At 38.9% G+C, this 27921-nt stretch overlaps 1 protein-coding gene across 1 annotated transcript in view; it reads right to left on the bottom strand.

Annotated features, from left to right (window-relative positions):
- Positions 1-27921, bottom strand: part of ankrd11 (ankyrin repeat domain 11) — a 181493-nt gene that overhangs the window by 120163 nt on the left and 33409 nt on the right. The window contains exon 2 of the mRNA XM_051720894.1: positions 14204-14278. The gene's annotated coding sequence lies outside the window, so the exon portion shown is untranslated. The remainder of the gene's footprint in view (positions 1-14203; positions 14279-27921) is intronic.

The following is a 27921-nucleotide window of genomic DNA, read 5'->3' as shown; positions in this document are numbered from 1 at the left end:
AAAAGTAAAAAAAAATGACTTTGAACCCAGAAATTGAAAACATATTCATCATAGTAGATGGATTCTATAACTATTCAGGTAATAGTTTTGTGTGAATTACATTTTTTAATTTATTTTTTAATAACCTTCAAAAATGAGCGTCACGTCATTGACCCAGATGTCGTTTGTGTTGCCTCAACTCGCCAACTCTCTCTGACGATGAATGAATTTCAGTCACTTTATAACTGCAAAAAGCTGTCAACTTACTTCTAATCTCAAAGTACAGCACTGGTGAAAAGAAATGAGTTAAACCAAGAGCTGGGAATAATAGAGTGAAATAACCCACCAAACCAGTTAAAAAGCACAAGAACATTTACAAAAGAATATTTATAAAAGGAGCATGAAGACAGAGTGAGGCTTTGCTCATTCAGTGATCACTCAGCAGAGGGTCTATTCCCCTAATCAATTTCCCAAAGTATCGATCAATACTGCTTATTAGACCTGGTGACCGATCTGCACAGTTTTCTCAGAATTAACTATTGGTTAAGAAGGACCCCTGTGAAACAGCACCTAAGCAAATTACACAATGACTAGTCTCAATAAAATACTAGTAATAAAAGGAATCCAGTGAAATAAACCAAATATGACATAGTGCCCACAAACCCATTTTTGTAAACAGTACACAGACATTGGCTGTGCCAGTTTAGGTAACATGACAGAGATGGCTGACTGCCAACCGATATTCCATGGTGTGGCATGTCTGCACACACAAAAAACCAGAGCAAAACAACCCTCTGTTGACCAGTTTTTCTGGCAGGGGACCAGGGGAAAAGAGAGAGGGAATGAACAGACTTCCCATTTTGGGGGCGGCCATATGTTCTTCAGCCGGGTTGCCGGCCCGACAGAGACCTCGAGCATTCATGTGAACTTTAGACAGGCTAGAAGGAAGCGGGGTGGTTGAGTAAGACGGCGGACTTTGCCTGCTAGGTTGGACAGATGGGGCATGTGTAGCATGGGAAGGGTTAAGTCTGAGGAGGCCCCATCTGCCGACTCGTCTGTTGTGCAGGCTGGCTACTGGCCCCTGCTTGGCTTCAGCGGAGAAAACGGACAGTCGCACTATGACTTCTCTCTCTATCTCTGAGCAGCTGATTACCCCACAATGCCCAGAATGTCCAGCCCTATCTCAAGTCCTGCCTCTAATATAACACTCAATGATTTCCTTAGAGGCAAAGACTATTAAATAACTTCCAGTACTAGGGAAAATGTATATATATATATATATATTTAGCATTTTGCCTATATTTAATTCGTATATAACAATTTTACGCATTTGCTTTAAAAATATTTTTCAGCCTTTTGACAATACTTAATACTGATCACAACACTGTATGTATTTGTTCTAAAATGCCACACAAGGTGATGTGATCTCATGTAACGCTAAATGAGATCAAACGACTATTCGACCACGCAAAATGTTGTCGACAATTTGTTTTTATTGTTGACGTTGTCGATGACGCCGACTAATCATTTCAGCCCTACTGTACTTCTTCCATTTTTTTTTTTAACAGTGGCATTTGTAATATATAATAACCACGGAATGGCTCCTCTTTACTGTTGTTTGGTCAATGTCTTTATAAAAAAAAAATAACACAAAAATAACTATAGTATTAGTTATGGAAAATAATAGCCTTACAACTGTTAGAAACTTTACCATGGTGTTTATAATGAAGTTTAACAAATTCCTGGCGAGATATTTAATATGAAACTATTCAAAAACATTTCTAGTATAGTTAACCGTAATACATTTGTAATGTGTAGTTTACAAACCCTTGCAATTTATGTTGGTGCAGGGTAGGCTCCAGTGTTGTCTTGTCTAGCCGTTTGAGAGGTTTGACTTCCTCTGTTGCGCTATAAATTAGAAAATTCTCAGTCGAATTTACGGGTCGCAAAAGTTATGTGGTGCTCCAGAGACAGGACAGTGCAGAGCAGATCACTTGCGTGAGAGTTCATACAGTGGATCGCACGAGTGACGCTGGACGACTGGTCGTGTTTTTTCTGATTCAACATGTCTCCGCCATTTTTCAAATGACTTTCATCATGCGCATTTTTCGCTACTGTAAAATGACATCACTGACAGAGTTTCTCTGTGCATGCCGCACATATACAACTAATCGATAACGAAATTCGTCGTCGATGATTTTTATTAATGATTATTATTGATTTTAGCGATTTAGTTGTTGCAGCCCTAAAAGATGATTCAGAACGTAAATTCCTCTCCACAGCAAAAAAGGTTCAGGCCCATTCTGTGCTGGTCCTGTCCATCCAGCTGGCAGGAATCAAAGCCAGGAGAGGGAAGGGAGCACAAACAAAAAGATGGCTGCTGTCCATCTGAGCCTTTTGCTATGAGCAAAACACCTTGATCCAGAGGACCTCAAACCTTCTCGAGTCAAAACAAGAGCGAGCACAGTCCTTTCAGCAGGATTCAAGAGAAGTCACGCACATGCACGCAAACATGCCCACCTGCTTTAAGAATTCTGAGATAAGAGTGTCTTAAAAACATTCAGCAATAGCACAATAAACATCCACTACAAAGAAAGCTGTACTCAATACAACGAGCAAAGAAACGTAGATTAGATGAACAACAGGGTTCATTTCTACAAATGAGAATTTTTAAAAAAGCTTCGCATGCTGCGGTGCTAAAATGATGTGACCCTAGAAGACTTTTTCAATCTTTTGACCAGCATCTTCAACCTGGTTTCAAAGAATCATGTTGCAATTCCTAAATTATTGCAAAATGGTTTTTACGTGGCTCGTTGTATGTATTTCGGCAGTGAAATAAACACTGGAGGCGCTACATCAACAATGACTTTTATTCCCTTTCACACAAATCACGAGAAAAACAGCAGATTTTCAGTTCATAAACACTTTCTTGTTGCCCATTTCCTCACACAATGCTAACCTACGACACCTAAACACTTATACTACAGGACATGACTTGTAAGGCGATGCATTTTAACATTTGCATTACATAACCAACTCTATTTACAAGCTTGTTCGAGTGCGATCCCATTGCAATCACACGCAGTAGCTCATAATTTATAGATCACTGCACTCGCCATGCAAAGGACCAGGGTTTGAATCCTGAAGATCACACGATTCAACAAGTAAAGGGTGTCACTGAAGCACCACAAAATGACCCCGTTTACACCTGGTATTAAGATGCGTCTCTGGTGATCTGATCACATGTGGTCAGGTGAGACAACACTGTTAGACAAACACACAAATGGTAGATAAAATGCATCCCGTGATCACTTGTGTTCAGATTTGGAGGGGAGGGTCTCTGTTTCATGACGACATACATCAATCACTATGTCAGTGTATGTTGCACTTTAAAATCATGCAGTTAAAGTCAGAAAGACAAAGAAAGGGCGAAAGAAATGGAGCGCTATTTCTCCCAGATGCGGTTGAAATTTAATCTAAGCACGAATGAAACATGTCAAGCAGAATTATCTGTTATTTTAGTGGATTACCTGTATTCCAAAAAAAGGAGCTTCAGGTGTTTGTGCTTCTCATCTGTGTTTAATATCAGACACCCAAGAAGATCTGTGAAGCTCTCGTGATTGTGTATGTAACCGCTTTCACATTTTCCGACTGGACTTTAATTTTTTTTTATTTTTTATTTTTTAAAGCCGCTCGTAACTAGCAGTTTAAGTTTAAACTCTTGTTTTACCACAGATGTTGACTGACAAGTGAGGGGCGGCGCTTCACTGCTGCCAGAACGCATAAAGGACAGATTAGCATTAACACTTCAAATGTGATCTAGTCACATGCGTTTTTGCCCACATTCATATTTGTTTTGTTTTTTTAATCCAATCACCAGAAACGCATCTTAATACCAGGTGTAAACGAGGTCAATGATGTGGTTGCTTCAGCAACAGTGTTTATCGTGTCACATTTGCTTTTTATGACACTATCGGTTAGGTTTAGGTTTAAGGTTTAGGGTAGGTAGGGAAGTTTTGATAACTGAAAACCCTCATCTGTTTGGAAGTATTTGTAACTTACTCTTTCACCTCTAAACTGCCACAATACATGTAAGGAACCACAGAATATTTTACAAAAATTTCACCACAGCAGGGACTAAAAACGAAATGTTTTTCATTTCGGTTTGTTCTGAGCAAAAACTGTATTTTTTCATTCTGGTTCAAAAGTTTTGCAGCCTCCTTTCCAAATGGTTACCGATTACCAAAATAAAAGAACGGTTTATGACGTTCTTTTTAAAATGACAGTACTCTGAGCTAAGGGGTGGGTGAAATACCAATTGCAGAGTTGCCAGATCTCGCAAGAGAAACAAGCAACATGGTCTGGTAAAACAAGCTCAAAATAAGCCATGACTCAAAATAAACAAATTAGCGATTTTTAATTAACAGTTAAGTAAAACTTTAATTAATGATCTGTTTCTGAGTCAAAACCCGGCAGCATCAAATCTGTATTAATACATCATATCTAACAATAATTCAGTGAAGACTTGGAAACAACTGAGAAAAGTACTTTTTTTATCTAATAATGTTTTCCTTGTATCTGAATTAGCCGTGCATGTACATGTAGTAATTATACATAGTTGTTAAAAAGGTCTTCAGTCACAGAATACGACATCCACAACAAATGTGTGATGCAGCAGTTTCCTTCAGGTTCAAAGCATGTTTAATTTTTTCAGGCAACATGAAGTGTAGTTCCAAAAATATACGGTGATAAACCCTTTGGCCTTTAGTTTCATGACAAAAAAAATTATCGGAACAAAATTAACCGGTTTCCAGCATTTAAAAATAACGTTTTCACTCCAGAACAACTGAAAATCACTATGTCCGGTTTTCGGTTTCGTTCTGCTAAAAATGTTGTTAGTTTTCATTCCTTGAGCCGTTTTTTGTCCCTGCACCACAGTCACAAAATTTTCATGAGATTAGACTAAACGTTGTGAATGTGTTTATAAGGATGAAAACAAACTGAATGGCAACTCTTAGCCTAATTAGTAGTAGTAGCACTGGTTAACAAAGATCAGAAAGGGGCAGAAATGTTTGGGAAAGCAGTTTGAGAACTATTTTTGTAATTCCGTTTGGTGCCACCAGTGGCTTAGGACATGGATGTACCGCACAACACCACAGGGTGTGTACTAAAGGACACCTAGCCCTAGACATGAGTTTGACTAATAGAAGAATGTTGGGTCATTTAGAGAACTGTTAGGGGACGAAGATCTAAGAGCCGCATCCTAGTAACTACAATATTTGACCAAATTTACACAACAGAAGAGCGGATACTTTAAGTAAAGAGCCGCTTTACTCACACGATTTCTTGTTTTCACATTGAATCATAACGAAGGTGAGCACTTCAAATGAGAGAAGAGAAAGGCAAGCATGCACACTAAGGAGTAGTGAACAAGGACAGTCAGGAGTGCTGTTCGCTTGTGACCAGATGAGGGACACCTGATAGCAAGGTCAATGTGATCTGTGCTGTCAAGAGTGACCGCAGGCCCAGCCCAAGCAGGTCGGGGTGGGTTCGGGTTGCCGATGTGCTGGGCTTTCATGTTACTGGCCTGCTGGACCATTTATAGGATTTTAAATAACTGGATAAACATTAACGGAACCGTTTCCTGAAACCAAAGCCTGTCTTACATAAAATGAGAAAATAGGGTTATTACTGCCGGAACAGTTAAGAATAAAAATTGCACTCGTTACTATGGTTACAGGCACTGTTCAAGGCTATCCCTAGAGAAGAGAAGAATTTTGACCCTGGTTACCTGTTCTTACCAACAGTACTCATTCTGCTCCTGTCTGCTATAATAGAACACATCAGTGCCTGGCCAATTTTTTTAGCCTACTTGGTTCCGGAAGTATTTGTCCCATTTATTTCTTCCATAGGGACTTCATAAAATCCTCCATAAGAGTTCCAAGCCATGAACCAAACCAACCAGCACTGACATGAATTGTTCCAATACAAACTTTGTCAGATTTTCAAATACTTTTGCTTCAAATCAAAAAGGTAAAAAACTGCATATTTAACACATTTAATGAGGGAATGAACTACAATCCCATGAAGCATTGCGAATTAAGTAATCAGATTTAAAAACAATTGAAAAAAATGTAACTATTGACATTTGATATAAGTACAAAAACAATCTATTTTGATTTTACAGTAAAATATTCAGATATTCGCAAATATACAAGTTGTCAGAGAGTGTAGGAAGACCGACTCGATTGCGTCATGGGAGTGGGCGGTCGCTGCAGAGCTTGTTTGGTGTGCTTTGGTGACTGCAATTCTCTCATTGCTGGATCGTTTCCCTTCAGGATCATGGGTAGTGTAGTTCACCAAAAGAATTCCACTTTTAAACATCATTTTAAAAAATGGAGATGAAATAATGCAGACTGATATACCACACTGATTAACCTTGGAGCTCATGACAAGTCTGTCTTTAAAGGTCAAGTTATAATTAAAAACCTACTCCCCTATGGAGAAAATCAATAGGATTTTCACTTCTGAAACCAGACTGTTCACTCTATATGAACAATACAACTACAGAGTCCCATTAGTAAATACACATTTCTTATTTGAAGTGAATGGAAATGAAGCTGTGTGGGTTAGACACAGTTTGACCAATGGGTTGTACCATTGAATAAATTGGTGTTGGTCATTAAGTCGAATTTAAAAATTTTTATTCAACATGACCTAGGACCATAACAGTACAACCCATGTTTTCATTCACATCAAATTAAACAGGGAGTCTATCCTGACTTAAGTCCATACGGCTGTCAAGCAAACTGCAATACGGTGACATTTCAGACACAGGAGCATTTATTAACGCAGTACACATTTGACCAGCGAGGGTATGAGCCGTTATGACAAATAGTGAATAGGAACGGTTCATTTATCAGCTCTCTGTGAATGCAAAGCATGCAAACTTAAAACTGCTGCTGTACGATCAGCTTTGTGCAGCCCCAGCAGTTGACATTTCATACACCTCCTATATTAGTGGAGGGAAAGGGACTTCCTCCATTGTACTGTCACAGTTAAGATAAAACACATTACATTTACAAAGAATCCAATTACCGCTTGCAGATTAAGTTGAAAGGGCTTCCATGGAAAACAATGCAACATATCTGCAGTTCTCCACGTCCTTTAATCACCGTGCCGGAGCCCCATAAAGCTGAACCAGCATGCTGAAATCATGACTGCCATGAGGAACCATGGGAGGGCTCTTTGGCTCAGATTAGAACATAAAACTCTAATTTGTTCTATTGGGTTTTGTAGTTCACTGGGCCTCTTGTCTATCAAGTAGGCTTAGCATTTATAAGATGCTGTGTAAAGGCAAAACACAGTTCATTGGTCTGGCTTGCAAAACCTGTGGCAGCTCAACCAGGCCTGGGGGAAATCACCTAAAAGTTGTTTGGCAGTGCCACCCCCAAAAAGAAACAAGAAGTCTCTCTGAGGCAACACACCTATGCAACTTGATGCCTGCAATGAGTCACCGAGTATTAAAGAACCAAATCGAGCTTCAGCCAGGTGTTTGCAAGAAAGAAGCTTGAGGGAAATGTCATTAAGTTTTGCTTTACAGACTCTAAATTTAGACCAAGAACAAAAACACAGGCCGTGCGACTCTTGCAGTGCTTTGTCATCCCAAATCACACTCTTCTCTGCAAGACAACAGCACCCAAACTCTGGCTTGCCAACAGAGCCCTAAATTATTGGCAGCAAATTCCTCTGGATGTGAGCAGAGCATCTCTTCATTTACTAAATGGATACATCTGCTGGTTTGCCAAAAAAAAAAAAAGAGGAGGAAGATGAGTGATGAGGCAAGTGATGGGTTTAGAGGTGCACTTCCTTGCTCATAAGTGCTACATGCAATCTGGAGGAAGGGGACCGCACCCACAACAGACCTCCAGAGCTTCCTCTGAACTAGTGATTTGAGACACTCTGGTTAAACAGACAGAATTACAGGGCAAAGTTGACTCTAGGAGATAGATAAAGTAGTAAAAAAACAAGTGTTTTATCCCTGCACTCCCCCTTCATTGCTGATTGACTTTGGCGAAATGAAGCGTCAAGTGTTACTTGAAAGACATAACTATATTGTAAAAATAAATAAAAGATTTATAAATGGAAACAAAAATGTTGCTGGCTTTTGTTGCATATCACACACTATAGGTGTATGGAGTTTTGGTCACAAACATGGTTGCGCAGTCATAGAGAAGGGCATGGCGATATTTAAAAAATATTTAATCGACAATCGGCTTAAAAAATATTGCGATATTCTATTACATCGTAAACCCCCCTGCCGAGGGTCGTTGAATATATTTGCTTTATTAATTTTGCTTTAAAAAAAAAAAAAGTGATAAAAAAAAATCACCTTCCCAAATCCAAATATTTACCAAACTAAACTTGGAGCACCTCCTGATATGGCCTTTGTTCATTTGCAGCATTCTCATTCACGACACTATTTTTGCAAAGTTTTCAGATGACTGAAACAGTGAAGAGTGATAACTCTTTACATGCGCATCCACGAGACGCTCCCGCTGCACACCTTTAAACAAACAGCGCATCAGTATGGACAATGACGGCTTTTCTTTTGTCTGTTCTTAAATATAATAAAGTGTGTTTCCTCAGGCACGTGTCTTTGTGTTTAACAGCATTTCTTGTCATGTGTTACTTCTGAGACGTCTTATAGGTAGCCTACCACTATTGCGGGTAGATGAGCAAACTTACCCGCTCATGAAACACCTGCATTTGGACGAGGTGCTTGCGAATAAGGAGTTGGATTCAGCCTTGTTGCAAATTTCATACTCTGTGCTACTGTTTAATGTATCTGGCAACTTCCCAGATCCATGGTTTTGCTGTTCACCGATATTGTCGATCATCGTCAATGAGTACCGAAATCAGCATCAGGAGATTTGTAAGACATTGTCGATATCCGATAACACTGTACTATCTCCCAGCCCTATCGTACAGTGACATCATATGAAACAGGTCAATACCTGTTGAGTGCTCGGATTGTAAGGCCCCATTTTAACGACCAGCTGTGGGTTAAACTAGAAGTGTAAATCACAAGTTTCATCACGATATGATCTTTTATCAATTCTCTTAACCAGCGATCCAATGTTTGCCAAAACCTCAAAGTCGCATTGTTGCTTATTTGACAATACATTGATTCAGATCAAAGGATCGTTTCACCTCTTGGTTAAACACTTCCGAAGAATTGTGTGCCACGGTACAAATGGTCAAAACGTGTTATCGTTTCGCAAATAAACCATCACCTTAAGGGACATTTTGACTCCTCCCTTGCCTAGTGCATCGACATAAGTGAATTTTGAGAGTTTATGCACATATCAAGCATTTAAAGCATTTTGTTAAGCACAAATAAAAAATCTGCAAGAAAATAGATGAAACCTCAGCAAGACATAATCCTCTTGGATGCTGATCTTACAAGGTGATTCTGCAACCATGCATTCCAATTATGTTGAAATGATATGCCAAAAGGTGTCTGGACTGTGTATTATTTTCGCTGGATTTTCACATGCCAAAATGTCTGTTTGTCTGAATTTGTGATTCTTTCTTAATCTTCTTAGTTCTAGAAAAATGGCAATGTATGCAAGCTCGATAGCAACCACAACAGGATTTAAAATGCATGAACCTAAGTTTTAAATTTTAGTAAGAAGTCTCTCTAAGTAAGGTCCTGAATTTAGCTAAATGCTAATGCTTACTTGAGCATTATGGTCAGTGGTATTGAGATGCAATGTTATGACATGGTAGTATGTTCTAATACTGCCATGTTTTCATACTACATATGATGTACTTTGCCATCTCCAGTGCAGCACATACTTTTAATGCGAAGTAGAAGCATGCAAATTGGGATGCAACCCTAGATTGCCCATCTTTACCAAGTCTGAATTGGGTGACAACAGCATCACATCTGTTTTAAGACATCCCAAGGCAGCACGTATGCAACCAAACCTTTGATTTCTGCTCAGTATCCTCTTAAGTTAGCATCAGTTTGACCAAGCACGAGATAAAAAAAAAAAAAAAAAAAAGCTAAATGCCAAACACACCAAAAAAGCCCCATCTTTAATAGGAAGAGACAGATTACTGTTCATTCCTCATCTAAGTGCTCACGATGCGAGCGAGATGCCATTGTGGGTGGTAATGATGCAAGTTTTCTGCTTTCTCATCACAGAGCTGGGCCTGTTCGAAGTACACAGATTCTTTCAATAGCACATTTAACATGTGGGCCGCTAAGAGGGGAAGAAGGGAGGGGGAGAGACTTGGGAACAAAGCCTCTATAGTTTTCTCAAGCCTGGCTATGAGAGTTATGTAATTTGACTGGCAAGGCCTATTTCCCAACTGGAGTACTGCAGACTAATCCCACTAAGGGACGGAGCTACACTGGAAAGAGCAGAGGAAAATAAAAACATGCTTGTAATGTGGAGAGGCATGGCAGAGCACTTCTTTTCATCTGCAGCGGTGCCAAACGATGCCCCTCCTGCAGCCAGCAGACAAAACTGCAAATATGTTCAGATCTGTGGTAGGTTGCGCACAGGCTCAAAGGAGAAATGGAGGGAGAATGGGATACAGAGCATGCTTCTGGTAACCATCAGCATAGTGGTTGGATTTAGAGCGGTTAAAAATAAAATCTGATTCTGATTTACTGCTCTGGATGCCTGGAAACCATGTGACTGGCATCACATGAGAGGGAGTGAAAGGGGGTGGGGGGCGAACGAGAAAAACACACACACAGTGCGTTGTCTGCGTAATGAGCTTTGTGATCAATCTCCTTGGTTTCCACTGACAGTAAGCAGATATGGTCCGATTTCAGAGGTAAACACTAGCAGATCTCTGTGCTCCAGGGATCCATGGGATTCAGATGGGAAAAGAACGGGGGAAATTACCAGGGAGATGGTACTTCTTCTGAAGGCATATGACTACCCAATTTTAAGTCATTTTTAAGTGAAAAAATTGTCGTGAGAAATTGCGTTGTTTACATTGCTTAACAATGGAAGTTCTCGCATGAATGGCATTGTATTGAGAAGATGACTGGGATTATTCATAATTTTTTTTCCTTTTGAGTTCCGCATAATAAAGTAAGTAAGAGAGATTTGACACTACATGAGGGCGAGAAAATTATGACCATTTAAATTTTTGGACAAACTACTGCTTTAAGCTATGACAGAAAATGCTGTGAATCCATTGATTTCAAAGGGCATGGACATAGAGGAACAACGCCAAGGCTTGGCCAGGTCCATCAAACAACTCCACAGAGAAAACGTGCTTGCGTTACAATGCACTTGTAGGCATTGTTGTGCGTTCAGAAATCCAATTCACTGCATTCTGATTTTAAACTGACGCTGCTCTTCCACACCCTCAAAAAGTATCTTATGGCCAAAGTATATTTTGGTTGTCCGTGTGCTATTACACACAATGCGCATGACGCAAATATTGTCATCAGCAGAGTATGCGCGATCTGTACGCGTGCAGCCTAGTTTTACAAGTCAAGTGGACTGTCCGCAACATAGTATAACATAGCATTCATAGTGTGCACGCATTCAACGCGTCCATATGGGCTTGTGTTCCAAAGAGTATACTTTGAAAGATTGAGCACTCGACCGTGCACAGGATGGGATGGCACATGAAAAAACGAAGTAAAGCCAAGCCTTTACACATTTCTATCCTTCAAACCCTCCATCTGAGTTCTCGTGTCCAAGTGCCCTAACCGGATAAAAAAAAAAAAAAAACTACACTCATTGAGCACTTAATTAGGAACACATATAAAACTACTTATTCAAGCGATTATCTAATTAGCCAATCGTGTGACAGCAGTTTTCGACCATGACATGATTGTTAGTTCCAGACGGGCTGGTTTGAGTATTTCTGTAACTGCTGATCTCCTGGGATTTTCACACACAACAGCCTCTAGAATTTACTCCGAATGGTGCCAAAAACAAAAAACATCCAGTGAGCTGCAGTTGTGTGTATGGAAATGCCTTGTTGACGAGAGAGGTCAACAGAGAATGGCCAGGGATGTGTTTCCCAAAAGCATCGCAAGCTTAAGTTGATCGTAGAGACCATTGCTTAAGCTTAACTTAAGCTTCTGATGTGTTTGGAAAAGTTGCCCAGACTGGTTTGAGCAGACAGAAAGCCTTAGGTAACTCAGATAACCCATCTGTACAATTGTGGTGAGCAATATAGTATCTCAGAATGCACAACTTTGTATGCGTCCAACTTTGAGGCAGATGGGCTACAACAGCAGAAGACCTTGTCTGGCAATTTATTAGGACTATAGTGTTCCTAATAAAGTGCTCAGTGAGTGTATATAAAGAAAAACACTTATTTAGGCATTTCTTAGTCCATAACACTACTATCGGCGTGCTGCAGTCTTCTGCTGGCTGTGTGACGCAGGGTTGGTGTTACATGGGGGAAGTCAGTGTCTCTACAGAGGCGTAGGCTGCCACTGCTTACTGATGGTCACATGAGCTGTGTTCTACAGAGGGACTAGAGATTAGAGACAGCAAGCTCTCTGCAAGCAGTGACCCATTTTCACAACAGCACACACACATATACACAGAAGAGGCAATATCCACACTCAAAAACAAAAAGACTCTTAACAAAGAAGGCAGCAGAGGCAGGGCCTGAGAATGTATTAAGCCCTGCTCTAAATGCACACATTCCAGAGCCAAGCGCTGAGCCGTCCACCTGCCTGTCGGTACTAGCAGTCCACCAACAAACTCTCAGCATCGCATTCACAAAGTAAAGGCTACATGTTCAAACATATACACTTGTGGCCAAAAGTTTGAAATAATGTACAGATTTTGCTCTTATGGAAAGAAATTGCTACTTTTATTCACCAAAGTGGCATTCAGCTAATCACAATGTAGAGTCAGGACATTAATAATGTGAAAAATTACTATTACAATTTGAAAAAAAAAACTTCTTAAACTACTTCAAAGAGTTCTTGTCCAAAAATCCTCCACGTGCAGCAATGACAGCTTTGCAGATCCTTGACATTCTAGCTGTCAGTTTCTCCAGATACTCAGGTGACATTTCACCCCACACTTCCTGTAGCACTTGGCATAGATGTGGCTGTCTTGTCGGGCACTTCTCACGCACCTTACAGTCTAGCTGATCCCACAAAAGCTCAATGGCGTTAAGATCCATAACACTCTTTTCCAATTGTTGTCCAATGTCTGTGTTTCTTTGCCCACTCTAACCTTTTCTTTTAGTTTTTCTGTTTCAAAAGTGGCTTTTTCTTTGCAATTCTTCCCATAAGGCCTGCACCCCTGAGTCTTCTCTTTACTGTTGTACATGAAACTGGTGTTGAGCAGGTAGAATTCAATGAAGCTGTCAGCTGAGGACATGTGAGGTGTCTATTTCTCAAACTAGAGACTCTGATGTACTTATCCTCTTGTTTAGTTGTACATCTGGCCTTCCACATCTCTTTCTGTCCTTGTTAGAGACAGTTGTCCTTTGTCTTAGAAGACTGTAGTGTTCATCTTTGTATGAAATCTTCAATTTCAAACATTGTACAGCCTTCGTTCCTCAAAACAATGATTGACTGACGAGTTTCTAGAGAAAGTGGTTTCTTTTTTGCCATTTTTGACCTACTATTGACCTCAAGACATGCCGGTCTATTGCATAATGTGGCAACTCAAAAACAAAGACAATGTTAAGCTTCATTTAACGAACCAAATAGCTTTCAACTGTGTTTGATAATAATGGCAAGTGATTTTCTTAGCATGATTACTCAAGTATAAGGTGTTGGAGTGATGGCTGCTGGAAAGGGGGCCTGTCTAGATTTGATCAAAAATAACTTTTTTCAAATAGTGATGGTCCTGTTTTTTACATCAGTAATGTCCTGACTATACTTTGTGATCAGCTAAATGCCACTTTGGTGAATTAAAGTACCAATTTCCTTCCAAAACATCAACATCTGTACATTATTCCAAACATTTGGCTGCCAGTGTATATGCTACTTAACCAATGAGGGAAGCATGGTTTCAAAACACTCAATCACTGTTCTAAAACTGGCTTGAAATAAACAACCATAATGGAATCTCACTGTATTGTGAGCCAGACATCAAGACCACTGTTATGTTTCTCCAGTGCTCCATTATCCAAATGCTGCCCCAGCAAAAAAGGAACTAGCAGACAACATTCCTTACTAGCTGCAACAAGAAAGAGAAATGGGGTTTACCGATTCCATGGCCGTCTGCAAAGGTTAAAATCCAGCTAAAAATGCTGAAGCTGTGGTTGTGAAGTCCGAAGAATCCTGCAAAAGCAAAAGAAACAGACCGATTAGTGTATTGAATGTTGATGTTAAAACATTTCTGCCATCGAGTGACTGTAATTTTCCCAATGCAGGTTCACCTTACTACACTCCATTGCTCCAGCATGGTATGCACGCAAGGCTAGACATGAGCAGATACAAGTGAAAGCAGAAGGAACTGCATGGCAAGCCATTCAACCCACATGTTTCTGGGCCAGAGGTCAAGCTCAGCACTAGGGGGGGAAGAGTTTTATCAGGGCTTCAGGAACAGTTGGAATGCTTTGTATTGACCCTCATCTGGGACACGATGGACACATTCCTGACACTGTCATCCATTACCAATTGCTTCTTTTGCAACAGTTTCATGACAACAGCTGCATCAAGAGTGGTATTCAAGTCTTAAAAGCATTGTCTACGGTCTCCTTACTCTGATATATCAATGATCCGTGTCAGCCATTTGTGGCAGTTTCTTTTTTTAGTTATCAGTATTGATCTGATAAAGCCGATATTGGAAGCAGTTAATATCGTATCTTAGATTCAAAACATATACAGTGCACATTTTCTAGAACGATTTAAAAAGTGCTCAGCAGTTATATATATTGTCTACTTCACATGAAAATGTGTTGATGCCTGATTTCACTTCAATCAGTATGAACAGTATTTTTGGTGAAGAAACAGGCAAAAACAAAATATATTAGTTATCTAAATCTGCATAAATATCGTGCATCCAATATTTTGCACAATATTTCTAAGTTTGCACAGACTTTGAATGTTAGCAGACCGCTGGGTGTGGAATAGTGGATTGATACAGGTTTTGTTAAAGGCTGATGCTGATACTGATAAAATAGTGGTTGACTGATATGGGTTTTTCAATGGCCAATGACAATACCAATATCTAGAGAGCAGGATATATCACGGTTCAGTTTGTTTTACGGTTTTAGGGTCACTGTTTCGGTACGGTATGGTAATTGCCATGTTCAGAAAAAAAGATTTAAAAAAATACTCTTTTTGGTAAACACTACGACGGGTTTCCCCTTGTGAAAACTCCCCATGGTTTTACTACCGTAACAATAGTTTAACCAAGGTATTTGTAGTAAAACAATGACCACAAAATTAACCATGGTTACTACAATACTATAGTAAAATAATGGTTACCATACAGATACTACAGTATTACTGTAGTAAAACCGTGGTTAGGCTAACTGCATTAAAACCATAGTTTCTGCCATGTGATCTGTCATGGATACTACAATTTTACTATATCACTATAATTTTTCTATTCTACAATTATTTTGAAGAAAAAAAAAATTCTCTAATTACTAAATCAACATTAACTTAATACCTGAATTATTAAGCTAAATGCATCAACTTAAACAACTCAACATACCGTATATTCAACATTCGGAATAAGCTTGCTTTTAAAATGAATAAGAGAAGGGATGCCATAAAGCGGCTTGAGTGTTTTAATCATATACTTTAACCCCAAATCTTTATCAACAGAGTAGGGCAACATATCAGCAATGAACAACCCAATTGCTTTAGAGAGAGAGGGTGCAGTTTCAGGCTTAACCTGCAGCTCAATGCTTAATCAATCCCAGGGTAATGTCGGCGCAACTGGTTAATAATATGGATGTGTTACCAGTTTACAGCACTCGCATCTAACAATGTCTGCAAACAGTGCCTGTTTTGTCAAAAAATTTTACCATCCCTGTTGTAAGTGACTGCAAAATGTTCCCGGACGGAGACTTGAATGACACGGCTTGTATTCTCCACTTGATATTAAATTTTTCAACTACACACCGATGCTTGTAACTGTGCCTGTCTATTTAATGCTTTGTTTTCTTCACCAAACCATATGTTTCAGATGCTTTGTTAGACTTGATGAAACGTGGAGCAAATGTTTACCGAACCATGGGTGGCGAACAGTACAGTTTGTTTTTTAATCGAGAACCATTACACCCCTAATTGGCATATATTATGACACTGGAACATTTCTAAGGTTATTGTTTTTTACCTGAAGGTTTGCTCTTAAAATCATAATCGAAAATTCGACAGGCACAGATAATCAAACGGCCAAATACTGCCCGATTAATCAGCCTGGCCGACATATCCTTCTATCAACAGTTTGGAAGTCCCCCCTCCAGTAACTACATTGATAGGAGAAGCCATATTAAGGACAGTCCTCGCCCATATAGGGTGTCTGGGAGGATCAGAACTCAGAGGATTTTCCCAGTAGGAATGTGCCAGATTGGATTAATCCTGAGGGGAGAGCACTCCCCCCTTCAAATCGAAACTGTAATCTTACTGAGAAAATCCTCTGAATAGAAAGGACAAGAACAGGTCAGCCTCCAGCTCAGCATGGCCAAACCCGCTACAAGATTCTGTTTTGACAGACACAAAAGACCACCAGGTTATGAGAGGATATGCTGAATAAGACATTTTGTTGTTACTGACAAAGATATCAAGAAGAAACAATACAGCACTCAAGCCAAGTGATTGAAAAACCAAATTTTCAGGTCAAATGTAACAGTAGTTCTCTGATAAAAGCTTCCTAGACCAGTTTGCTGTCCTTTTTAGATGGTGGCGTTGAGTCAGTCTCTCTAGATCTCTCCCGCCCTGCTTTCAGACATGCTCTGCTGACCTTAAAAGGATACTCCTGGCCTGAGGAAGTCCAAAGCTCTTTAAATCACCAGTCAAAAGGCTTTTTATTTATGCAGCCTTAAAGAGGATGCTTTCACAATTCTTGTCGAGCAAAGGAGTGTCAAGGATGGGCCTGTCGAGTTAGCCACATCCTGACCGTCAAACTACAAACATCACCGCAAAACAGGCAAAACAAGCAGACTCTGTTTAAATCAACTGGTTTAACACCTAGATTAGGGTACCATTCAAGAGTATAGAGGAGCCAAGTCAAGCATGGAGTATACTTTTTTTTTTTTTTTAAGCAGAGGAAACAGCTTACAAAATGTCTCTAAACTACTCACTGTATCATTTGTCAACATTACAATCGAAATAGACAGCTGTGCTCTTTGTGCAGACATACCATGACATCCAAGCAAAGACATCTTTCTAGAGATCTTCCTGGGAGCAGAGTCTACTCAGTGTTATTTTCTGCAGCAGTGCTGTTGTGCGCGTGCCACGACCCCCCAACGCCAGACCTGTATTAACGTGCATTGGTGGAGGAATAGCTTAAAACAGGGTGTCAAACTCAGTTTTAGCCTGGGCCATATCAGGGTTTATATATGCTCTTATAGGACCGGTTGAAAATGTGACACCAGCACATGCTTTAGTATCACCCATGATTTTACCAATAATATTACATATTGTGCGCATTGAAATGCACTTTTGATAGTAAAGCATTGATTTTAAATTATGATATTAACAACAGTAACATTTGTGGAAAAAAATGAACACCTGATTTTTATAGGGCTAAATAGAAATATTGAACTAAAATCGAAATCGTAACATGACCTCTTGCGTTTATTAAATCGCAAAGGGCTGCGATTTAAATAAATAAATAGTCTGCTCACGTCAAAGTTTATTTGCGCTACTCTGTCCAGTCAATATTAAGTTAGAGCATTATTACAGTGTTTTCAGAGCGGTTTTGTGCTCCAAAACTCCATCTCATGCTTAGAGTAACAGAAGTGCTCAGAGTTCGCTTACGTTTGCTTAAGTGCGCTAAACGCTTTATTTACAGTCAACCGGCGTGGCCAGCGTGAAGCGGTTTTTATTATCATCTGCGGTAACAGCATCTCAGTCTCCACCAGGCACATGTATCATAATAATAATGCGGAATACAAGATGGGGTGTAATTCAGACATCTTTATTAAATGATTGCTGAGCAAACAGCATTAACAGTAGCACCTGTAGAGTCCAGAAACATGCGCTCTTCCTCCATTCTCCTGTTATTTGTTTATCTCACGAGAGAGCGTGTCACCCTTATTACACTCCCAGCAGCAACAAGTGAAAGCGGAACTAATATTACCAACATCCAACAAAATGATAAGAAACGTACATATAAAAAAATATATAAAAAATATTAAGATATTATAATATAATGCATTGTTAAATGAAATAAAATAATGAATACAAATAATTAAATGAAATGGTGACAAACTAACCAATCTTTCACTTTAAGTTTAATTACACCAATGGGTTAACAGATCAACTTCAGTTAAGCCTCGTTCTTAAGGACTCTTATATACAGTGAGAATAGGTTGTATAAGCCTTCTTGTTTTTAAGGTCTAGAGTAAAGAGTAAATTGGAATATTTTGTGTTTAATTATTCAACCAACCAACAGTATTTTTGACAGCAAAAACTAGGCAACAACTAATGTATTACCAACAGGGAAATTCAGTTAACAGTGACATTGAGCTGAAAGCTTACACATAACCAGTTTTGACAGAGCTGCGGATAAAAAGTTACATGATCAGCAGTGGATTGAAAAAAAAGGTCTCAGTTTGGTTGTTTTGAAGAGGGCTCAAGTGTGAAAACCCCAGTAGCCTGTGAAAAACATGACCATTTTATTTTTTGGTCTATCATAAATCACAGTTCAATTTGCAATCGCAAAATTTTTCAAAATAATTGTAATATGACTTTCTCCAAATCATGCAGCCCTATCTGACAGTGAGACTCTTTTTTTCTCTTTTACAGATTCCTTTCATCAGGCTCCTACTGATTAAACTACAGTCATCTCTTGGAATTTCTGAAGGCAAACAAAACAACGTAATTTTTCCTACAATCGGAGAGCATTACAAGAGAACAGATTTTACACAGTTGGAACACTGATGGCTTGGTCCATAATAATTATGAAAATGTACCATAGTTCTTCCATTATATCCATAGTTTTAACAATGATATTTGTAATAAGACCATGGTAACCATTGGTAAAGCCATGCATGGCTCCTCACTCTCATGGTTAGTAACTATGGTTTCTATATAAAGAACTATGGCATTTTTGCCATTAAACAGCAGTCTAAATACATTTAGAAACTTTTTCTGCCACAACTATAATGTACAAGTTTAATACAGTTCGTGTTATTACAGTAATGTACATTTTTTGTGTTGTGATCTAAGAATTGAAAAGCCTTCTAATTGATGTTTTCTCCTGTTTTCTTTGTCAGTGCCATTATTTTTTTGTTTTAATTTATCCCCTTTTCTCCCAAATTGGAATGCCCAATTCCCACTACTTAGTAGGTCCTCGTGCTGGTGCGGTTACTCGCCTCAATCCGGGTGGCGGAGGACAAGTCTCAGTTGCCGCCACTTCTGAGACAGTCAATCTGCGTATCTTATCACGTGGCTCGTTGTGCATGACACCGCGGAGACTCACAGCACGGGAGGCTGATGCTATTCTTCGTGATCCACGCACAATTTACCACACGCACTATTGAGTGCGAGAACCTCTAATCGCGACCACGAGGAGGTTACCCCATGTGACTCTACCCTCCATACCAACCAGGGGTGGGAGTCAGCGTCAATTCTCGCTGAGCTACCCAGGCCCCCCCTGGGGGCGGTTTGTTTTAAACTAGTTTCATCACAGAGACATTTTGACGTTTGAAACAGACAATTCTGTACCACATTCAAACGGGTTTCTCAATCCCCGCCGTGCATCTCAGTGGTTCACAAGTGCATTTAAAATAGCCTGTGCAGTTGAGACCAGTCTACGAATTACTCGCGCTGCTCTATCCATTGAGCCTTGTTGATAAATGGTCCAGGTAGCGCTGTCATTCCGCTTTTGAGAGCAAAAAGCGCTCCAAAAACATAAGGTTAAGATGACGAGAAGGCTCATTAATACTCACGAGAAAAGCACAAACTGATTGGTCAGTGAGACGTTCCGATCCCCTGCCATCCTACGTTTCAGAAATGAGCTCACGGGCCACATGAAATTAATTGAGTTTGACATGTGTGTTATGCAGTGACATCACTGAGTGTGTGTGAGTGTGTGTGTGTGTGTGCGTGCGCGCGTGTGCATGTGCTGCTGCAAAATACATATAGGGGAAACGCTGCTATTTTAAGATGTTTAATTGATTGGATTGTTCTGCAATTACAAATACAAAACTTTAATATATTAACACAAAAAAGCAAACTTTTCCATACAATCTTTTTCTGTTCTCCTGAATCAACAGCATCTTTGCCTCATACATGAATTACAGGACTTTAAAAGGTATTGTTCACCCAAAAACGAAACGTCAGTCATCATTTAGGCTAGTCATTCTTGTGTTTTTTCAAACCCCTTTGACTTTCTTTATCCTTTGGATCATAATCCAAAAAACCATACCAAAACGCAAACACTGGCTGTCAAGCACCAAGTGGTCCATACGACTCGTACGCTATTTCATTCTCTATACATACTGTAGCCTAAGTCTTCTGAAGCTGACTTAAGATGATCACCGACTTAAAGTTCTTCCTGTGTCTTCCTCACACAAAAATGTGATAAGCTTTGTGATAAAGCAAACGTTTTTGTTTTTATTCACTGAAAATCTTTACCTTTACAGTAGCTCTGAAATCACATTCCTGTATCCGCATATTCAAACGCATCGCATTAGTTTATAAGCGTCAACATTCGATAAAAGCAAAAACTAACTGCCGCCTGGCATCACTGACCTAGCGCAACGCATTTTCACACTGTATTTGAATATATATGGACAAAAATTAGATTTGAGAGCTATAGCAAAGCATGAGGTTTTCTCTCTGAGAAGTTTCTTCTCTTTAAAGGAAAAGTTGACCAAAACATTTTCAATTATCTCATCATTTACGCACCCTCATGCCATCCCAGATGTGTATGAATTTTTTTCTTCTGCTAAACACAAAGATTTTTAGAGGAATAGGTCCATAATCTGCAAGTGAATGGTGACCAAAACTGCGATATTCTTCTAAAAATCTTAGTTTGTGTTCTGTAGTAGTCATACAGTCATACAGGTTTGGGATGGCATGAGGGTGAGTAAATGATGAGAGAATTAAATGTTTTGGGTGCACTATTATTTCAAATATTGTTTAGAGAATGTAATCATGAGTAAAAGTTCTCCTAAACAGTCCAACGCGAGTAACTGAGCTTTATCAATCGACAAGGTTCTCACCAAAACAACAACCATATAGTATGCTTGTGCCACAAGTTGTCTGATTGATAAGTGCAAATCAACTACATTACAAACAAAATACAGATACGATTTTAATACAATAAAAATATTCAGATGAGCATGTTTCTGAGCAAGTATTCCCAAGCATCCCCTTTTGGTTGGTGCAAATACAGTCAATGGCTCCTGCAAATACAGTCAATATCTCAATTCTGCAGTTTAGGAAAAGGCACGGAGCCATCTTACCAAAGATAATGTTGTAGGTGAACTTCGGTAAACTGATCCGAGCACTAAGCAGAGGGTGTACAGATGAGGACACTGTCCTAACTCCCTTTGAACCTGGCTAATAATCATTCAGATGTCGTCTTGACCTAAACAACTGACATACAAAGCGTGTTGGAGTGTGAGAGAAAAGTGAGAAAAAACACTTTAAAATCAATCTGAAGTCATCTAGTCCAGTGGTAGATCTGATGAAAATGGCTTCCAGAAAGCAATGAAGTACCCAAGTCCATCTTTCCAGATAACAAACACATGGAAACATGCCTGCCAACACACTCACAACAGCAATCAAACCCTCAATCACAAAAACCATTCCCACATGCCATAGAGTCTGAGCCCCTATAGAGAATGCATTTTCTGCACTCAAAGCTGCAATGCATGTTTGATGTGGTCTGGAGATGAAATGTCCTCCAAAAATCGTCCCCACATTACATTTGAAGTAGGCCATCAACCGCTAGCATCCAGTGGCAAAGTAGTAGAAAAGTAGGGGTGAAAGAAAAAAAAAAAAATCGATTCACCTATGCATCGCGATTCTATGTGCGTGGCAGAGATGCTAGAAACAAATATCTAGATGTATACTTAAGCCAAGGGCACAATACATGACCATTAGACCATTCCTCCCTGACTGAAACTACATTCCTGAAATGTAATCACAAACTCGTGCACATGGCAACGGGAGAGTTTATTTGTGATAAGTCAACAGACAACATAAAAGACCATCTCTTGCCTGTTATTGCACCAATTTGCACAGAACGGGAACAACCAGCTAAAAATAATACAGACGTGGGTGATGTTTTTATTTCCCTTTTTTTGTCTCCTAATGCCATTCCTCTTGCGCTCTCTTTAAACTGCATTGGCTGTTGCTCATTGCCAATCTCTTTCTCATTGGGACAGTGCACACACCTAACAATCTGGACAAATTTCAAGCAGAGTAAACAGACAGAACAGTCTATAAGAGATGCTTTATAGATTTCTTAAGCAACAATCCCACTATATGAGCCGCTTTACTATCACTTGTGCTGATGAAAGGAGAAGATGATATCTGCACTCCCACTAAAGTAGATATCTCATATAGCTATCCTGGACTAAAAGAACCCGCCTTTTGGGTCCTATGTCGTGGAAAAAAGTTTACGATTCAAATGTTAAAGTTTCCGAATATACTGTATAAGTCAGGCATATGGGATATCGTTTGATAGCTTAGAATCTGAACTTTTCATAGATAACCATCACTTCTGCTTTTATGTTAGATAAAATAACAAAATATGGCATAAAAACATTCACGTCGCAAATCAGCGCCACCTAGAGGTCATGTGGTAGAAATATTAAAATGAATATAAAAAGTATTTCAAATAGCACATAAATAGACAAATCATATCAAATGAAAGCTCTCATTCTCAGGAATCCTGTAGAGTTTATTTTGCTGCCCTCATACCGCAGCTGGAAAGCTTTTGAACAGAATCACAAAGTGAAATATGATATCTGTAGGACATCAAATATTAATGTCTCTTTTATATACCAATCATTGCTGCTGTAAGCCCCAAATAGCTAAAATCTTTATATCTGCTTTTACCTTAGACAGTTTTCTAAAAAATTAGCCATGTTTTACTTATCTAAGAGCTTGCTTGTGTGACTAATCTGATGTTTTAGATGTCAGAACAAAACATACGGTCCAGCAGGAAAAGCATGCTAAACAAATCATCAGAAATATATGTTAGACTATTGATGAATTTTTTTTTTTTTATACATCATCGCAAAGGGGAGGATCTCGGCTGACAAGACACCTCTATTGACACCTAAATTGAGCTTCTAGTCCACTCAGAGGCTGAGATATTCTATGAAACATTGGGGGTGGTGCATGAACCGAAAATTTGCCTGAATGTCTATGGACGAGAACATCTGTGAGGGCTAAACTGCATTAGAGCGCCACCTACATTACATTAAGACATTCTATTCAACATAAGATTGCATCATATACAATATTATTTATGAATAATTATTATTATTTATGAATAAATGCACCAGAGTTGAAGTTAAAAAGATTTCTTTGATAAAAGGTTCTAAAGAAAGAAACTGAAAAAAAAAAACAAAAAAAAAAAAAAAAAAATTATACTCTAATAAACTGAGTGTTTTGATAGAGAACCATTTCTTTAATTTTATGGGAATTCCATGTTTTGTTCACAGCTCCTTCATACTGAATGTAAAGGGTTACTGTAATAAAATAAAATAAATAAAGTTGTTGTTTATCATTTTTATAACAACAATCCTGCCATAAAAATGCTTCACAGTAACTATACCAACAAAACAGTTACTTGATTTTGGTGTGGATTTTGTAGTTACTGCAATTTCTGTGCATAGCTGAGCTAGACAAATCAGTCTAAGAAACCTGATTTTGGTCAAAAAGTGAAGTTACTATTTTGCCTCTGCACAGCAGAATAATCAAAGAATCAAAGAAAAAACATACAGATGTATCAGGAATAGTTTTGGAAATGTTTGTGACTCATGCGGTGCCTAAAGTTTCCCACGCCTAATAAGGAAGGTGATATTTTGTTTGCGCCACTGCTGGAACAGCTGCATGTGTGGGTGGACAAAAAAAATAAAAAATAAAAACAAAACAGTTTTTTTCATGAAGGCTGTTGTTGTGTGTCCATGGCTTGGCCTGTGGCTTTTGTAAGCATGTAGAACTATGTGGGGCAATGGGCATTGTGGGATTACAGAGGAGACTAGTGCTTTTATGCAAGCCTGAGGGCACAGCCATCCTTTATCCCACCTCTCTTCTGTTGTTCCCCAGGGCATCGGATTACAGGAAGCGCCACCATTTCCACAATCCAGTCAGCTCCATTTAAATGGGAAATCAGGCCAAGGGAGTGCCCATCCCCCCCGCCCTATGCCACAAAGTGCCTTTCTCGTCAGATAACACTGCCTCTCTTATCTCGCTACATGTCTGACCATGATCCCCTGTCTGAATACTGAACACAAAGCAGAATGCACACATAATCGCTGGGGACCTGTGGACAGCAATGGACACACAGAAGTTGTGAAATAACACAAACGTGCTGTGCACACACTGCTTTTTCAGGGAAACCAGGAGCCGAAAGTGTGTGCGATGCTTCTCTGGTGTCTTCCTTCTGCATTTAAAAGACGGTGTGATGGTGATATGACAGAAAGCAGGGTCCAGCCTGCTGAATTTCAAGCATCAAGTATCAGCGACACCAGCTTTCTTATTGTTATATCTTATCAAGACAAATTAAATTCAGCCATCCAATCGGGCCCATACGCCGTACAGGAACCTGACACTGTCACGTGAGCAACAAGAGGAAGAACCTACAACTGTGAAAGAGCATGTAAAAAGTAGCAAAAGATGTCCAGTGCTCCTTTTTAAAAGCCTCTACATTACGGTGTAAGTTTTGATGGTTAGATCTGAGAGGAAAAAAAATTATAGTTAACCGATTTTATGATTATTTGCAATTTTTTTGAATTATGCAACAACACTGAGGCAAAGTCATATCAAATCACAGTTAAAACATGTTAGTGGACACATTTCTTAGGGATATATGGACACTAAGCGCAGCCCTACAACAGGAAAACATATAAATACACAACTAAAAATATTAAACTCACTAATTTGTTGTTGAACGACTAGTGGAAAATCCTGTCCCATTTGTAGGATGTGTCCCGTTATATGACTTTTGTCTGCATCATCGTCTTCAGTAACCCGTAGCTGGGCTGGGCAAAATAAATTTTATTTATTTATTTTTTCAAATTTGGTCGATTTAATATCGATTCTCAAAAGCCATGAATCGATCTTTTCCTCTATGCGCAACCCTGCACTACAATGAGAGAGAAATCACTCGTATTTGCAACCAAATTTTATTCACAACGAAAACCGCTATGCGACTAAAAATGTACATTTTTGGCAACTGGCTGGTTAATGTTTAGATTTCACTCAGCAGTAATTATGTAGTATATTGGTGGAGTATTCAGCAGCAAGATCTTTTCACTGCGTGTTGAGAGTAAAAGTTGTTCCGTGTAACGCGTGTCCAAAGACGAGATCCACGCAACCCATTTGTCACTGAATAATGTCTCTTTTAATACCGTTTATGTTCTTTACAGTCAGTTGTTGATCATAAACAAAAGCAAAAGAAACATTTAATTGCAATCATGCATAGCACAGATGAGATAAAGCAGTTAAAAGACACTGTTTACACAAATGCCAAATTTCCTTAAAAAGACAATACCGGTTTTTAGCACATTCAACAAATCAATGTAAATACCTGTACAAATTATGCAATTAAACAATAAAAATAACAAAATATAATACATGCAATATAACACCACATTTATTGATTAAATACATGGATTTGTTCATTTTTAAAAAGCACAAATGTGACCAAAAAGGAACAATTATTTTGGAAATAAGAAATGCAATTCTTCAATTCAGAAATGTTACTTATGAATTCGTGCTGATCCAAGGAGGTTTTATTTTCGGGCTTTCTAGCCAGCTAAAAGCCCTAACATTATTATTATTATTTCCCCAAGATGAAGCCATTGTAGAAGTTTTGTGGCAGGCAGCGGATGAGTGCGTAACAACGACAATAAAACAAAAAAATATTTGTCAGAAGTGATGAAGCATACAGTCGCTCTTTGGCTTCGTAAGGCATTGTTTTATGTTACTGCTGCACAACAAACACATTGACCTGTAATATTTTCAGTCATTTCAGATGGCAAAGGTTTTGAAGACGGTACCAGCATGGTAGAAATGTAACAAAGTATCTCCAAGGAAAGCACAATTAATTAAAACATTATTGAGATAACAATTACAGCTGTCGCAATTCAATAATAGTGAAAAGTATTACAGCAATCTATATAGGTGTTCTCTCATTGCGCCAAAATGTTCTATTTACAACATATTTTTTTGGCCCGTTGTATGCATGAATGCAAAGGCAAATCTGACGAGTTTAAATTAGTATAAAGGCATACCAGTAATGCTCACAATCAAAATTATATTGTGCAATTTACTCAAAATGTGAATTAAAATATTAAAGCAATTCATAAACACAGTTCTCAAGTTGTTTAGATGCACAGCCTACATAAAGAATCTGGCATGCAACTGCCCTACACAAGTATTTCAATGTAAATTCTGTTAATGAAAATGAATATATCGCAAATACAATATCAATGTAAATAATAAGTAATTATGATTTTCATCATAATCGTGCAGCCCTAGCGCAATGTCGAATCTGTTACAAAATAATCAGCATGGGGGCATGTTTATTTTGTTATATAATTCAGCACTATTTTACATTAAGTGTAAAGTTTTCATTCATACAACAAATGTTAAAATCTATCAGCCGATTAATCGCCTATCGGCCTGTTTTCCTACCTAAGTTATCGGTATTGGCAAAACCCACTTTTCGTCGACCTCTAATAATCACAGCTCCATTTATCACATTTTACCATGTTTACATCCACTCCACAGAATTCCAAATATTCCCTATAAAGTCAGAACAGAAAATACGACAGTCTGCATTATCTGTCTGGGCCTTATCAAGCCTTTCTACTTAAGGGCTCGAGCCAGCAACCTTTCAGTTTAAAGTCATGAGCTTTAGCTACCATACCACATTTGAGCCTGGAACTATAAGCCTTTCAGAAATAATGGTTGCTTAGTAAAGGTCTACGTTAATATCTAGGGTGATTTGAGGGGGGGGTCATATTATTTGGGCCTCAAAATATTCAAACGGAGACATCTACTGAAATCAACAAAAATAAGTGCACACATAAAAATGCATTAGCATGCAACTGACAGGGAGAGGGGGATGGGATTGGCCCAACATGAGCGGATTATTCCATCTGGCATACACATACAGCTCAGCTCTGCTACAGCCTACACTACTGCAAATGTGCCAATCTACGAGAAGAGAAATTACAAAACAAGATCAGCAGACGAAGAAAAGGACCCATTATTAGGAACGGTTATATATGCATGGATAAAATATGAATTGCATGATATGACGGTTCAGTGAATTGAGAATCTGCACCACTCCAGACAGTTTCCACAGAGTTGTTTCTACAGCACAGTTGTGCTCTGCCCAAACACTTTCCAAACACCCAATATCCTCCTTTTGTCAAAGTAACCACTTCTTTGGACTAAAGGAAAAGATAAAAAAAAAAAAACACAATCCTACATTCCTTGAAATGTAAACATTTGACCAAATCTTGCGATTCAGATGTTTTTGTGTGGAATACAAAACAAAGTGCAAATCTATGACTGCCAAATTTAGCCTTGGATTTAGCAGTCGA

The sequence above is a fragment of the Myxocyprinus asiaticus genome, chromosome 2 (genome assembly GCF_019703515.2).
Source record: "Myxocyprinus asiaticus isolate MX2 ecotype Aquarium Trade chromosome 2, UBuf_Myxa_2, whole genome shotgun sequence".
Lineage (NCBI taxonomy): Eukaryota > Metazoa > Chordata > Actinopteri > Cypriniformes > Catostomidae > Myxocyprinus > Myxocyprinus asiaticus.
Note: the sequence above shows the minus strand (reverse complement) of the source record. Positions and strands in the feature narration are given on the sequence as shown.